Here is a 17,917-nt window from a genome sequence, read left to right as displayed (position 1 = left end):
GCAAACTGGCGAGAACTGCTATGCCAATGAACACAATAAAATTATGTATTGCGATTTTTAGTAAAATAAATTTCTTCATTGACAAGCTCTAATTTAATGTTTTAACCCAAATTAGAGTCTGCACATTTAAATTCTTTCAGGCCCCATTTACACTAATACGTTTCAGTTTTAAAATGGTGTTTTAGAATGAAAACGATCCATGTCCACAGTGGCGTTTCACCTAGTGTTTCTGAACAGATCTCCATCCACACTACACCATTAAAAACGCACATCACGTGACCAGACACACACTCTGGCATGCGCTGTAGGGTATGCGCACGTTTGAGCTCCAGGCAGTCAGCGGGTGCTTTGAACACAGAAGCCCAGATGAGAGCTGTGCACATCGGACGGTTCATCGAGAATCTACAATTGGATCTAATCTCACTATACCTTTATGTGTTAAACGAGATATTTAATTAATCTTGTTGTCTATATCTAATGACATATTCCCCGACTTTGGTCTTTTGAATCTATTACTTGTTCTCAGGTAACATGTTTTGGTTGAGCGCAAAGATAAGTTAATTAATTTATGTAACCACGTACACTGATTCTGCACATTGACATTGCTTGCCTTGTTATTTCCTATATAAACTTTGAATATTAAAACTGATATTCAATGAAAGAGACAGGGTATGTTTTGTATTTTCAATGAAAATGAAAGGAGCCAGTAATGTTATAGGCTGTGTTTTGTTATAAATATGCATACAGTGAAGATGAAGCTCATATAAATATGTAGCTACATTACGCCTCAACATTTTTGGTGTCTGTTAAGTTAATATCAAAATGAAAATAGGCAGTTCCTTAAATCATGTTTTCATTTTATTGTTAAGAAAGTGAAACAACGTAGCTAGGATGATGTGAATGAGGTTATAAAGTACACTGTTCCCTTTGAAGATTTACCTGAAGTGTGCTTGGTTGTTTGTTTTCCATATCAAACTTGCAAAGTCTGAACTTAAGTAAAAGATGCAAGACTGAACTTTGTGTAGGCTACCTAATATTAAGAAAAAAAGCCCCAATCAGATCAAATTTTTGCAGCCACGCGTCCGTTTTCAGATGTCTCCGCTTTCCCCCATACACACTGACACGGAGCAACAGGGTTTTAAAATGAAAATGGCCTCTTCAGTGTTTCCAAAAAGCTCCATTTTCGGTGCTCGAAAACTCGAGGGTAGTGCGGACGGAAGGTGTAACCATAGCAAAACTTAAAACTAAAACGTATTAGAGTAAACGTGGCCTCAGACATAAGAAATGAATCAAGCATAATATTCAGTCACTAAGGCAAATTAAGAACTGAAAGTAAATGACTAATCAATTAGGCATCTGAATAAAAAAACAACAATAATGTGCTTTACAATTTTTATGCCTCTTTTGTACAGCAAACCTTAACAAAATGTATGTAAAATTGAATTTTAGCATACTACTGTGACAAAAAAAAAAGCTAAATGCAGCTGTCGCACAAATCTTACATACTGTATTTGGTGGGCAAATAATCCTGTTAAGTACTGTATGAACAGAGAATTGCTAAAATTATGATTATCTCCAAACAGGTTTCCTGAAAACTGTCAGCCACTGATCAGGTACACAGAAAATCCTACTCCCAGACTTGCATGATTGGTTAAATCAGTTTTGATCAGATCAGAATAAACAAACCTTTTTATTCCATGTACTGTATGTACAGCGGAGAAAATAAGTATTGAATACGTCATCATTTTTCTCAGAAAACGTATTTCTAAAGGTGGTGTTGACTTAAAAATTTTTCCCGGATTTTGGTAACCAAATTAATCCATATACAAATCTAATTAGTTTACAAATTAAGTTATGTCTACTAAAATGAAATGACACAGAGAAAAAGTATTGAACAAATGAAGAAAGGGAGGTGTAGAAAGGCAGTGAAAGCACAGACAGCAGCTGAAATCTCTCAGTAGTTCTTCAGCAACTCTCTGCCCTTCGTCATTGTAAAAGAATATTAGCTGCTTCAGTCCAACATCTACAACAGCGAATGATGGAGATGAAATCAGGGTGGACATTTCAGCAAGACAATGATCCAAAACACAGCCAAGAAAACTCTAAAATGATTTCAGAGAAAGAAAATCAAGCTGTAGAATGGTCCACCCAATAACCTGATCTGAATCCAATAGAAAATACAAAATAAAGATCAGATTTGATAGATTAGGCCAACAGAACCGTCAAGATTATTTTAAAATACAACATGCTCAATACATAATTCCCCAGCAGTCTGTATGTATTTCTGTATGTGCGTCTGTGTCAGTGAAATCAAAACTACACATTTTAAACCAGCACTGAGGAAACTATTCAACATAAAATCTACACACTTTATCTTTAATATCAAGTGTTTATTATATTATATTATATATATTATTTTTAATAATGTTTATTAAATATCATTATGCTAATGCCATTAGCAACTAAAACAGAAAACAAAAATTAAGTCATTAGCTACATTAAGTTGAACTCTCAAAGGCAAATAAACTTCCTCATTCATGTGCTATTAGTACAGTCAGATAAACAGCTCTTTAAATCTTATGAAGCCCTGATGACTCTGTGTTTTGACAGAGGTTTTCATGCCTACGCCAGGTATTCAGCAACCATGCAAGCCGCTAATCCAAGCTAGCACACAGCGCAGTGGGGCAACAGGAACAAACCCAGAACCTCATTACCAGCATTCTGGCAGTAAGCATGTCTGACCTGGAAAAAATTAGCTGCTCTAGCCAATTCCACACAGCCCGCTTATGAATTCGCTTTTTTAAAAACCCATATTTCATCTGGAGCAGCGAGGAGAGTTGGTGCAAATGCAGGTCAACACTTTATCAGAATTTAGTGGCTCTCAGCGCTGCGAGTAACAATATCAAGGACCAACAGAACTTTATATTAGATAGCAGAGGAGAGGAAGATTTGTCTCAAGTGAGGCCCAAAGTCAGGATGGCATAATTAAGTCCGAAAGGGCACTTCTAAGCCGTTGCTAAGGTGGTGTAGGTTGCTAGGGCACTTCTTGGTGAATTAAATGAAAGAGCAGGACTCTTTTGGTCCCTGAAAATGGCTTTGGTGGAATTTTCACTATGTTATATATCATAATTCCAGTCTTCAATGTCACTTGATTCGACAGAAATGATTATAATTTGCTGATTTGCTGTTATATTAGGAAAGATTATTATTAATACCCAATCATTAAAAATTTATCTTAAAATTATCAAAGTTTAGATTTTGTTTCTGCTTTACTTTTCAGAATTAATTTATGAAAGAAAATTCAAAGTAACACCATTTATTTTATTTTTACATTATGAACATCTTTGTTTTGCCATCAAACAATTCAATGTGTCCTTAGATGAAAAAAGTATACAATCCTAACAGTGTTGTGGGTAGCGTGTTATAAGTAACGTGCGTTACGTAATAATATTACTTTTCCAAAGTAAAGAGTAATATAATACATTACTTTTCAAAATAAGTAATTATATTTGAGTTAATTTTTACCTTGCTTAATTGGCTTTTACAAAATATATTGCGGAATAAAAATGACCTTATACAGGTTGAATAAAAAAAACAAATGAATTATCAAGGTGTGTTCTTTCATTCATTTTCCTTCGGCTTAGCCTCTGATTTATCAGAGGTCGCCACAGCGGAGTGAACCGACAATTATTCCAGCATTTGTTTTAAGCTGCGGATGCTATTCCAGCCGCAACCCAGTTCTGGAAAACACCCGTACACTTTCACATTCACACACAAACTAATACACTAGTGAAGCGACAGTGCTAACCACTGAGCCACCGTGCTCCGTATAATCCGCATAATCTCTTAAATTTAATTTTATATGTCAGAATAGTAGATTCTTTAAGTGGGATATTATCAGAAATAAAATAATAAAATAAAAACATGCAAATCATCCACCGAGTCAGAATTTAATTTGTGACATTTTTTTGTATTCTGCTAACATACAAGTCCTTCTGACTTAAGTAAATCCACATGGATATGAAGCAGCTGTGATTGTTAAAGACAGCACAATTTCGCTTTCACATTAACCTAATTTAACAATTTTCAAGCAATAAAAGCTACCTACAGGGTGAAACATTCCCGCTTTATCTGTATAACAGCTTTCATTTCAGACTTGGTGGCAGAGGGAGATTAACGGTAGAGTCGTTCTTAATTAGCCCAGATAAGGCACATTGTCAAGACTCAGTCTTGTAGCACACGATTGAGAACACGGGAGATCTCTCTCTCTTGCATGTTCGCTTCTGCGGAAATGATGGATATTTGTTGTCAATTAGGCCTCTGAAAAGCTTTGTGTGAAATCAGACTGCTGGAATTGGAGGCAGCAACATTAACCTTCAAGCTCATTATTGCTTGTTACGAAGAAAAAAAATGATGGCTTATTGCTGAAGATCAAAGATTATTTCAAATAAATAGCTCGCCCCCAGCCCCCCAAAAAGTTAGTTACTCACCCCTGTTTAAAATCTACATGCTACTATTAAACAGAATTTTAAATCTTATTTTAAAAACTCCATTTATATTGATCATGGGCTGATAAAACAAGGTCAACACCTACAATAAGAGTAGATTTACAGTGCTCAGCATATATGAGTACACCTCATTTTGAAAATGAATATTTGTATCCATTTCTCAGTTATTTTGGGTAATATATATTGGTGCATTTGAGCAAAACAGATTCATTACACAGATATATTCATTAAAATAATACATCTAATAGAACAAATAGAACATCTTTAGAAATGGAAAGATAATACATTTAAATTCATGCAATATACTACAAAACAAAAATTTGACAAAAAGTTTTAGTTTCTCTTGATTTTTGATATTTTTGAAAATTTTATTTAATATTTTTCCCTAACATAGAAATGTGATTTTGTTAGATTAGCTCCAGATTTGCCTTATTTGCAGTACTGAGTAAACCAGGGGTGCCCAAACCTTTTCTTATGAAGGGCCACGGCTAATTTCCTAATTTATTTAATAACATTTAAAAATGACTAGAAAGCATTGCTTTATATCAACTAATACAACATTTCTTTAAATTTCATAATAAACTTATTACAATAAAAAAAAAAAACATTTTATTGAAGCATTTAATTTCAGTTAGCTTTTTTGTAGCTCAGCAATAAAACAAAATAGGTTACAGGAAAAAAAAAAAGGTTGCATCAAATCTGTGTTAAAGGCATTCGCCCCAACCCTCTCCATCATTCTCACTCTCCTCTCAAATAGGATGGTGGGCCAAATCAAAGCTTACAATGGGTCATCTTTTCATTCAGGTTTGAAACATACTTGCGATGGTAGCCGGATTGAAACATACCTACCCACGGCACATGGTTACCTACATGTGACCAAAAAGTGATTTTCATTTATTATACACCATTTCTTTTCAATGAGTTGAAGTTTTTATTTTTAAAGAATGTTGAAATAAAAAAAGAAATCTACAACTTGTTCTGATAAATTTTTTTTTACATAAACGAAATCTAAAAAGTATTACAAGAAAAAAAAGTGTAGATTATTTAAATAAGGCAAATGAGTTAATTAAGCATTTCTAACGATGTTCATATATTTTGCAGTCAGATTAGATGTAATTTCATCCTCCCTGAGAAAATATAAAAGTTTATCTGAGTCATTTAGATCAAATAATTAATTATATAATGTTTCTTTTGGTCTTGCAGCTGTGCACGCATTGTCCGCTGCGAAGCCAAGAGAAAATAAATCAGGCTTATAATAAAAATTTTAGAGGCTTAGAAAGCGAAACCAAAAGCCGAATCCTGGACATTTTAAAAGATTTAGAAACCCAGGACAGACATATTTTTAATTTCCAAAAAAGCACATCTCTGTGGGTTTCTGCAGAGCATGTGAGATTGTCTGTAGAAGTCTGTGGGACAGTTCTTGGGCACACACAACGAGAAGTAGGAAACGTAGGGCGAGAGAAGATTTTCCACTAGGTAATCGATCGTGGGTGTTTGGCTATTGGGCAGATACAAAAAAAAAGTGTAAAAGGATGATAATAATAAAAAAATAAATGTCACCACTTGGGCAGCTGTTAATATACCTGGCCAGCCTGCTCAAGTAAAGGGAGGTGTGGGGATGTGGGAAGCACTGACCTAAATTATTGAAATGTATTTTAAGTGGAATTTGATTTGATTTGTTTGTTTGTTTGTTTGATTTTAGCTCCAGTGGAAGAAGAAACCAATAAATGCAAAAATGTAATGTAATGTGTGTACTTACGGTAAACAGCACATTTATCATATATGGCCATACACCCAAAGCGCTTCACAATCATGAGGGGGGTCTCTCCACACCACCACCAGTGTGCAGCATCCACTTGGATGACACGACGGCAGCCACAGGACAACGGCGCCAGTGCACTCACCACACACCAGCTATAGGTGGAGTGGAGACAGTGATTCAGCCAATTCAGTGGATGGGGACGATTGGGAGGCTATGATGGTTAAGAGTCGAGGGGAAATTTGGTCAGAACACCGGAGTTACACTCCAGTTCTTTTACAAGAAGTGCCATAGGATTTTTAATGACCACAGAGAGTCAGGACCTTGGTTTATAGTCTCATCTGAAAGACGACTCCCTACTGACAGTATAGCGTCCCCTTCACTTTTTACTGGGGTATGCATTTGAAATCACAGACTGCAGGTTGAACAGCAACCTAGTTTTCTCATGTGGTCCCCCATCCAGGTACTGACAAGCCCTGCTTGTGCTTAGCTTCAGTGAGTAACTGGTCTTGGGCTACAGGGTGATATGGCTGTGGCAATAGAGGTTTGAACCACTCAAGGGTGAAAAAATGCTGAGTAAATTTCTATTTTTGGGTGAACCGTCCCTCTGGGGACAATTTGATTGGCCAAAACAAGCTCATTTGGAGATTTTAAGATCTTGTTTTGTGAACGTGTTCTCCAAATAACCTTTCAAGACAAGACCGTTGAACAGCAGGGTATCACCAAGAGTTCAACCATCAAGCAAACATCACTTTTTCCACAACAAAACGTCAACCTAGAATGAGTAGACAAGTATAAAACTGAGGAAAATACATCTGGATGATTCAGCTAGTGTAAAAAAAAATCATGTCTCTTCCATCTCTTTGCTGATAAAATACTGTACTTAATTTAGCAGCAATGCAATTGTGAGATATTCTAGGACACATTCTTTGAAATAAAGGTACAAATGCTGTGACTATAGGGTGGTACCTATTTTTAAAAGTATCTAAAATGGCCCCTATTTGCACCATAAATGTACATACTGCAACAATTTTATCACAGGTAAACTACTGCACTTTTTAGGTACAATTACGTACATTTAAGTTACCACTATGGTACAAAAAAACTTTTTTTTAAAAAGTACCACCCCAGAGACAGCACTGACTTTTATTTCTAAGAGTGCAGGTGAGAAATTGTCTATAATGCTGAAAACACAAAAAACACAGGTTCAAAATACAGCGCAATGAACAAATATAACCCACACATCACAGATATTGAAAACAGCCTCCGTCTCCATGCGGAAAACAAGACCTTCTGGAAGTAGACAATGCTCTGTACACATATTTGTTTTTCTGCTCCATTTATTGTCCGACTCTTTCCCAGGGGATATTAAAAAAAAAAAAAAAAAAAAACAAACAAACAAAGGTTACACTGACTGGACAATGCATTTGTGAAACCAATGTACTGCACCTTTCATTGGCTATTGCTGTTTGCACATTGAAAAGTGCAGTGCCATCTACAGTACATGGATCACATGATGCTATTATCAATGCAAACTGAATGAAGAATGATGTTGTTTTGTGTACATACAGTACACAATAAATACAGTACATACAGCTTTCGATGGACATAGATTGAATGACATGAGGGTGACTGAATAAAACTGAATTTTTTTGTTTGTTTTTTGGGGTGAATAGGCACTCAGAATACCAAAGCAACAACATGGTTTGTTTTAAATCACTTTTGTTAATCAGCTGAAATAATCTGAAATAAAAGTAATAAATGTAAATATTAATAAAGGTAAATTATTTGGAGTTAAAAAAAGAAAACTTGAAATGCTGCTGTCCATGGCGGTTAATTAACATGTTTAACTTACTAAGTACTTAAAGGGCACCTATGGTGAAAAATCTACTTTTCAAGCTGTTTAGACAGACATGTGTATAGGTATAGTGTATAGACCGTCATATTGGGGTGATATAAACACACCCAGTCCTTTTTTTTTTCAATTTGACAACATAAAAACAGTGGACCAATTGGGGCGGTTTTCAGAGCGACCGCAACTTTACGTAGGAGTACGGTCCCCCCGCCCACCAATATTGATTGACAGGCACGCATCACCATATCCTCAGTTTGTCGTTTCAGGTCTGCCATTTTCAGCGTGTGAGCGTTAGGCTTATTGGGCTCAACACAAGATCAATATTCTCCACGATCATGCTAATCGGAATTATTTTTTGCAACTTTAAATGCGTTTGCAAACATGTGTACTTTTCATTGCGTCTACCTTAAACTTCAGCCGTTTGCATTTCTCGCTGTCACAGAAGCTCCCTGTCATCTTAACTAGGTGCAGCAGGAAAGTGCGAGCGTCTCTCCATTGGAAATAAAATAACGAACTTGCCTGCAGGTCGCACACCAGAAGTGCCGCTCGACGACGTGCAACGCCATGCATTTTAGAATTCTAAGCATAGGTTTCTATCAGGGTACACACCAGTCGGTGACTGTCCGCGGTGCCCAGCCACGATTCGTGACACTTTATGTTTCTGCCGCGCCACAGAGCGCCATCTGAATAGTTTCATTTTAAATAACATCCGAATATGCATGTCTGAGTGTGCCGTGTCACGGCTCTGTGCGGCGCATCCGGTGCCTTAGTCAAAGTTAATTCAGTGTGCATAGTTATTAGTGTGGGTGTACAAGCTCTGCAAACTAGCACACAGTTGGCTGTAAAACTATACAAAGACACAAATGATTTTTTACTCTCTGCTTGGTCTGTGTCCGAGTCGTACATGTACAGCTGAATGCTGGTATTCTCACTCATGTTGCTTTTCTCTGTCTGCCTGTCTGTTGCCAAACACAGAGCGGGGGAGTTCTTGGCTCCGCCCCCTTGTCACATTGGGCAGGAAGTGGAAACTAATTTTCATATGAAGCAACACGCCCCTAAAACAGCGAGCTGTGTACACGCCCCCAAAATGACACTTTTTAACACATTATAATGAAAAAATCTGAATTGTGTTTTGAACTGAACCTAAACTGGCACACTCAGAAGAACCATAATTATTTATATTAAATCATAAAAAGGGGTCAACTATGTGCCCTTTAAATTTAGTATATAAGAATATAGTATAGAAACAATATAGAAATGGCTAGCAAATGTCACACATAAATACAAAGAAATAGCAATGATTTTTATTTAAAATATTGGAAAAATAGTTTATAGTGTAAATTAAAGAAAATTATTACATTTAAACTAAAATATTTTACAATAAAATGAATCAAAACTACAAAATAAAAATATGTGTATATAATATGTGTAAATAATACAATTAAAAGATTAAAATATATTTTTTATAACCCAGAAAACATGCGTCACTGCAGTGCATTTTAAATAGGCATCTCTCCCAATTTAAGCACTGATTTAGAAAATTATGTCATTAATATAAGTACACTTACCGGCCAATCTATTAGGTACACCTATCCAACTGTCCGTTAACGCAAGTTTATAATCAGCCAATCACATGGCAGCAACTCAATGCCTTTAGGCATGTAGACAAGGTCAAGACGATCTGCTGCAGTTCAAACAGAGCATCAGAATGGAAAAGAAAGGTGATTTAAGTCAGTGGTTCTCAAACTGGGGTTCGCGACCCCTGCGGGGGTCGCAGAGCAATTTCAAGGGGTCACGAGAGTGATTTAAAAATTGTGTAATTTTCAGTGATTTTAATAAATATTTTTCAGTATTACAAGTGAAAGCTAATTATTTTCAGATTTCTTAAAAGATATTACTGATAAATTCATAAAGTATTTAGGACACGTTCAGGCAGAATGCATCTTTGAACTTGAAACGCAGCGCTCAGGAACAGTTAAAAACTTGTCATGTCAACTTGCCGCAGTAAACAAAGCCAAGTGGTGCTCAAAGCCCGCAACGCTTGCCCCCCCCTTCGCGCTCTTCTTATTGGCCCGCTGCTCTAAGCACTGAACACAAATGGATTGGCTAAAATAAGCTGTCAATCACTCAGTCAACGCCTCCTGTCTTCAGATGACAGGAGCTACAACCGCAAAAATGTAAAGCGCTGAAGATGAGAATGAAAACAACACAGACAGATTTAGATTTAGAAACACCTAAAGCTACAAATAATGGCACATCTGATTACTGATCATGTGGTGAATGATCACCATCCACCATCTACATTTTTCGAAGAGTGGATAAAATACTTTCATTGGCTTCAAGTCTGCTCTGAAAATAACTAAAGCATTCACTGTAAAGTCTGTGGGACAAAATTTTCAGGTAACTGTTTGCCACAACTACACATTTTAAGCACGAGAGGTTCTGTTTAATCCTTCATTTAATCGCCAGATGATGTCAGCCGTGCAGTATATGTAAACGTTAACAACAGGTACACCATCGCAAAAGGGCTTGCACTGACTAAGATTAAACTAATATTGCAGCTCATGAAAAGACTGGTATTGCTATTAAAATGACCTATCATTTAATAAGGTATATGTCAAAAGCATCTGTGTAATATCAGACACCACCCGTGAGAACACAGCACAGTTATCGTTAAAAGATTCATTAATGAATTCATGTCAAACAGTGCGTGCAGGGCCGGTGAGCGGTCCATCCATGTATCTTTTGGTCACTCAATTATGCTATAAAAATGTATTTTCTTGTGATAACGGGATTTCATAGAGACATATTTTCTTCACGCATGCATATATATTTTTTGCTTGTTGTTTTGATTATTGTTGGTTTCAAATGCAATAAATCTGTTTATAAAACTTTATTGTTTGTATATACTTTGGTAGTGGGGGTCGCGAGTTCTTGACGATCTTACATTGGGGGTCGCTGGTTTAAAAGTTTGAGAACCACTGATTTAAGTGACTTTGAATGTGGCATGGTAGTTGGTGCCAGATGGGCTGGTCTGAGTGTTTCAGAAACTGCTGATCTACTGGGATTTTCACCCACAACCATATCTAGGGATTACATAGAATGGTGCAAAAAAGAGAAAATATCCAGTGAGTGACAGTTCTTTGGGCGCAATTGCCTTGTTGATGGCAGAGGTCAGAAGAGAATGGCCAGACTGGTTCCAGCTGATAGAAAGGCAACAGTAACTCAAATAACCACTCGTTACAACTGAGGTCTGCAGAAGATGGTAGGGTCAGAATTTGGCATCAACAACATGAAAGCATGAATCCATCCTGCCTTGACTCAACAGTTCAGGTTGGAGGTGGTGGTGTAATAGTGTGGGGGATATTTTCTTGGCCCACTTTGGGCCTTTAGTACCAATCAACGCCACAGCCTACCTGAGTGTTGTTGCTGACCATGTCCATCCGTTTATGACCACAGTGTACTCATCCTCTGATGGCTACTTCCATTAGGATAACGCTCCATGTCATAAAACGTGAATCATCTCAGACTGGTTTCTTGGACATGACAATGAGTTCACTGTACTCATATGGCCTCCACAGTCACCAGACTCAACCCAATAGAGCACATTTGGGTAGAACGGGAGATTCACATCATAGATGTAAAGCCAAAACATCTGCAGCAACTGCGTGATGCAATCATGTCAATACGGACCAAAATCTCTGAGGAATATTTCCAGTACCTTGTTGAATCTATGCCACAAAGGATTAAAGCAGTTCTGAAGGCAAAAGGGGGTAAAACCCGGTACTAGTAAGGTGTACCTAATAAAGTGGCATACATTTTGTTTTAAATCACTTTGCGTGTAAAAACTAAAAAAACTATTGCTTAGTTCTCTATGTGGTGTTTTTACTTCGAAATTCAGTGCTCCAACAATCTACACCTAAAGGAAAAGTGAATGAAACATTTTCTAGGTATTTTAGACATTCCTAAAAATTAATAAATAAATAAACTTAGAATTATTATAAATTATTCTAATAATTATTATAAAGTATTATATTATTATAAACTACTACAAACTTATAAACTTATTAAAGCAAAATTATTTCACTGGCTTGATTCACACAAATGACACAAAAAGTATTTCTAGATCCAGCTTTGAAAAGTTTCTCTATCACAGATTGTTGAATTCCTTGTCGGAGTTTTTCAATTGTTAATGCTCTCGATTTCCTACCAGTCACTATATCACCACCCACAGGTCTGAGTTTTAAAATACCTAAAAGTAACAAAAAGCAACTTCCCTAGATAGGAAGAAAAAGGCTCTGAATTTATATTAGGTTTAAATTTCACACACGGAGCCTATAGTATCCTTCAGTTAGACCAAGTCTGGTTTCTCAGCTCTACCCGCTTGTCGTACCTGGTTGAATGATAGCCCTATTTCCTCTTCGAACACATCACTCTGTCCAACAGAAGAAACGCCCGTGACACATCGCACTTCCCGACTGACACAGCCGCTTTGTCAAAGTCTCTCAGAGAGTCGGGCGCACAAGATTTAAAGTGCGGCAAAACTACAATGTGACAAACAAGGTGTAGCTTCCTCTGGATCTGATTTAACAACAGGATAAAGTCGAGTGAGAGCGGTCAAAACAGAGAAAGTAAATCTAGCGGGATCAATTCCATTACACATCTGAGTCACTGCACACTGGAGACTCCAGCGATCAATTCCTAATCGAGATATCAAAGCAAGCTGTTCTGCTCACACACTGCACTTCTGACCAGAAAAATGCAGTTAAAGCACTCACCAAATCACTGAAACTATGAATAGTGCAGGACATTTTAACAAAGGGGTCATTACAGTATATGCATATTTTACTAATGTACAGTTGAAGTCAAAATGATAAGCCCCCCTGTGATTTTCTTTTTTAAATATTTCCCAAATGATGTTTAACAGAGCAATGAAATTTTCACATTATTTCCTATAAAACATTTTCTTCAGGAGAAAGTCTTATTTGTTTTATTTCGGTTAGAATAATTTTTTAGAACCATTTTGAGGTCAATATTATTAGCCCCCTTTAAGCAATGTTTTTTGTTAGTTTTTTCGATTGTCTACAGAACAAACTAATGTTTAGAAATGTGTTGAAAAAAAGTCTTATTTCCACGAAACAGAAATTAGGAAAAAACATACAGGGGGGCTAATAATTCAGTAGGGCTAATAATTAGGTTTAAGTTCAGTTCACTTCAGCTGTAAATCTACAGGGTGTGAGTGTGATGTTTCAGTCCAAGTTTCATTCTATTCATTCACGATGAAATGGCAAATGCATTTTGATGAGCGACTTTTGCTAAGGCATTTTAAAATGACCAAAACAACATTTCAGATGTCTTACAAACTAGTCTGTCCGCTGCTTGACCATTAATGCTTTCCTATCCACATAATCTGTTAAAACATAATCACAGGATTTTTTTGATGTGCATGCTGGAACATATTTGATCAGTTTAATTCCATAATGGTTTATGTGCAATCTTTATCATAAAAAAGGTTTATCCTGTGTTGTTTTGCACATTTCTAAAATGTATGTACATCTTGGCATTTCCTTGAAGCACTTATTTATGCAATATACCACAACTTTTATAAAAATAGGTGGATGGAAACATAGACACAGTGACTTTGTTCTCTGTAACATCTGCAGATCTATTTTACGCACATAGCAACATTATGCATGAAAGGAAGTTGAAAGTGTAAAGAAGCATAATGACAATTTTTAGGACCTAAATCTTTAACTGCACTTTCACAGCCACATCATGACTTGTGAATTTGCTTTTCTGGGATCAAGAAAGGTGAGATTAGCCTCTGTGAGCTGTTTTATCAATCCGCGGTTACTCCGGAGACATTTAAGGTCGTATTTAAAGTATCGAAACACTCTTCGAGTCACACAGGATGATGCGTTTGACGTCTGCTGGTCTGATCCCCGTCTGGTTAAAATATGGTTATTTGATATTTGTACTGAGAGATATAACATAATTCGGACTTTTTATTACTCGCACTTTTGACTGTATTTCTTGGAAATCTGAGCTTTGACGTTTTATGATTTTAGGTTTTTAACACCAAAGTAAAAGTAGCTAGTTTAGAGTAAAGCAAAATAATCACTTGTTACAACCGAGGTATGCAGAAGAGCATCATAAGGTCGTATTTAAAGTATCGAAACACTCTTCGAGTCACACAGGATGATGCGTTTGTCGTGGACTGCAGCACGTCTGCTGGTCTGATCCCCGTCTGACTGGTTATTTTAATTAATTAATCTCTGGAGGAGCAGGAACAATGAGAATGTGAATATCAATGTTCAGATATGTAGGGGTTAAAGAAGGTTGGTGCACTGGAGAACTGGCCTGGATCTCACAGGTGGCGTCTCTGACATGATAAACTAGTAAAAAAGAAAGGGGTTGAATGAATGGAGCGCTTGAATGAAATGAAACATTTAATCAGGTTCATCATTACTCTATTATACGCCAGTCAGTCATAAGCGTTTTGGTAACAAATTGACAACACAATTAAAATGAGTTTAATTGCATGCATAGCAGTCTTTCTGTGCACTACAACAGAAGAAATATGTAATGATAATTTACGTTTGTAATGTGATTTTGTCTAATCTGGTCAGTCATGTTTTATAAAAACTGACGGTTTGTCTTAGCTGAAAGAAAATCTGAATAGAAGATGCACTGCAAATGTCTTCTGTCTTTCAATTTCTGTTAAAAACCTCTGTTAAAAAATAACACAATTTAAACTATTACTCTGACCAACACCTAGTTTATATTTAACAAATCTGAGTTAACATCCAATTGTGATGAATTATTAGGGAGGGTGGACAGGCCCTATTGGAATTGCTTCGTTTCTTCTTCTTCTTCTCTAGAATGAATCGCATTTTTGAGGGTCTAAACATAACCTGAAAACTCACAAATCTTTGCACACACATCAGAAGTGGTAAAAATTACATTTGTTATAGGTTTCAGAAGTGGGTGTGGCAAAATGGCTCGATAGCACCACCCGGGTGCAAGGTCCCTTTCATCGCTGCTTGCAGCTTTAAATATTATTGTTATTTGATATTTGTACTGAGAGATATAACATAATTCTGACTTTTTATTACTCGCACTTTTGACTTTATTTCTTGGTAATCTGAGCTTTGACGTTTTATGATTTGAGGTTTTTAACACAAAAGTAAAAAAGTACCGATACACCACAGAAAATGTACACAAGTAAAATTACAAATTTTACTTAGTAAATTACAATTCCTAGGAAAAAACACTCAAATACATTAATATGAGTATTTGTAATTCATTACTATATGCTACTTTACATTATTTTGTGTACTGAAATGTTTATGTGTGTGTATTTATGCACTCACCAGCTACTTCATCGGGTACACCTGTCCAACTGCTCGTTAACGCAAGTCTCTAATCAGCCAATTACATGGCAACAACTCATGGCATGTAGACATGGTCAAGACGATCTGCTGCCGTTCAAACCGTACATCAGAATGGGGAAGAAAGGTGATTTAAGTGACTGTGAACGTGGGATGGTTGTTAGTGCCAGATGGGCTGGTGTGAGTATTTCAGAAACTGCTGATCTACTGAGATTTTCAGGCACAACCATCTCTAGAGTTTACAGAGAAAAGTCTATAAAAAGAGTAAAGCAAAATAATCACTTGTTACAACCGAGGTATGCAGAAGAGCATCTCTGAACGCACAACATGTCCAACCTTGAGGCAGATGGGCTGCAGCAGCAGAAGACCACACCGGGTGCCACTCCTGTCAGCTAAGAACGGGAAACTGAGACTACAATTCGCACAGGCTTACCAAAATTGGACAATAGAAGATTGGAAAAACGTTGCCTGGTATGATGAATCTCGATTTCTGCTACAACATTTGGATGGTAGGGTCAGAATTTGGAGTCAACAACATGAAAGCATGGATTCATCCTGCCTTGTATCAATGGTTCAGGCTGGTGGTGGTGGTGTAATGATGTGGGGGAAATTTTCTTGGCATACTTTGGGCCCATTAGTACCAACTGAGCATTGTGTCAACGCAACAGCCTATCTGAGTATTGTTGCTGACTATGTCTATCCTTTTATGATCACAGTGTGCCCTTCTTCTGATGGCTACTTCCAGCAGGATAACGAGCCATGTCATTGCGCAAGAATCATCTTAGACTGGTTTCTTGAACGTGACAATGAGTTCACTGTACTTAAACAGCCTTCACTGTTAGCAAACCTCAATCCAATAAAGCACCTTTTGCTGCATCTTGGATGTGCAGCCGACAAATCTGCAGCAAGTGCGTGATGCTATCATGTCAATATGGACCAAAATCTCTGAGGAATATTTTTAGCACCTTGTTTAATCTATGCCATGAAGGATCAAGGCAGTTCTGAAAGCAAAAGGGGTCCAACCTGTACTAGTAAGGTGTACCTAATAAAGTGGCCGGCAAGTGTATATTCCGAAGTGAATTAAATTTCACCAGATGGCTTAAACAGCTCTATTTAGAAATAAATCATTAATTTACATCGATTAGGGTGATTCTTGTAAGGATGTGAATCATGTATATAAAATTATAAACAAATTGCAAGCAAATATTATTATAACAGAGCAATGAAAAAAGTTCAATTAACCGTGCTTTATTGTTTTGCCATAGAGTCAAACACTATTCAGGTACAGAAATTGAACAATGAAATATAAAATAACACTTCATTGTAATAATTCAGTAAAATTTTCTTCACTAAAGTTACAAATGTACTTTTTTTGTGCCCGAATACTTTAAACTCTCTTGAAATACCTTTAAAACACACGCAAATGATAAAGATTCACTCTGTTATGGTTATTCTTGGCAATCTCATGTATTCTTAACTGTTGTGCTGAACTATAATCCCAACTCAACATTATATATCATGTGATGTGACTATTGTGGACACACACATTGCGGTAACGATGCTGAAACGATATATTGTGAATAATAAAAATCAAATAGAAAATCTCTCTCTCTCTCTTTCAACAACTGATGACTGAACAGTTGTTTGGTATATGAAAATAGATGATGTCAATGTCTGAAGACACTTTCACAAATGATGGTTAAAGGAGGGCCAGTAATTACTGAATCCACAGTCAAATCAGAAATGCACCCTGGCGCGCCGTAAACAGCAACACCTGTGAGCTGAAGAACAGACCTGTTGTCTAAATGCTGTCAGCATCATCTCCTCCACTCACCGTGAGCTGCTATTGTGTGAGACAGACAACAGTCACTAAACAAACACCTGATGCTGAGCTCTACTGTCCCGGATGAGCCACACATTCCTCAGGACAACACATCAAACTCTGCAGATCCATCAAGTTTAGTGAAAAATCACACCTAGGAGGAGAAATGTCTTCATTCGGTTGGTCTTTTGTCTGAGGGTTCATTACTCAGGCTATAAACTCAGATTCACAACAAGTATTAAATGTTTGCAATGCCCGAGTCAACAGTTAATTAATGTTTGACCGAATACCCTGGTCCAGGTCTGGGGTGTTCGAACACACTCAGTCAGCAAATAGACTATTAACAAAAGACTAAAGTACATTAACTAAACAAGTGTGCCGCTATAGTTTTACACAGCTTTTCAGTGTCCAACACACCAGGATACTGCAACAAAACACACACACACACACTGCATGCATACGTTTAGCACCAAGTACATCAAATCAATTCTATGATAGAATTTAATGATGGATATATGAAAGAAAAGTATTTGAAGAGAAAGTTAAACCAAAAAAGGTAATTTTCAGTTGTATTTTCAGACT

Source organism: Danio aesculapii, chromosome 15 (genome assembly GCF_903798145.1).
Source record: "Danio aesculapii chromosome 15, fDanAes4.1, whole genome shotgun sequence".
Classification (NCBI taxonomy): Eukaryota; Metazoa; Chordata; class Actinopteri; order Cypriniformes; family Danionidae; genus Danio; species Danio aesculapii.
Note: the sequence above shows the minus strand (reverse complement) of the source record.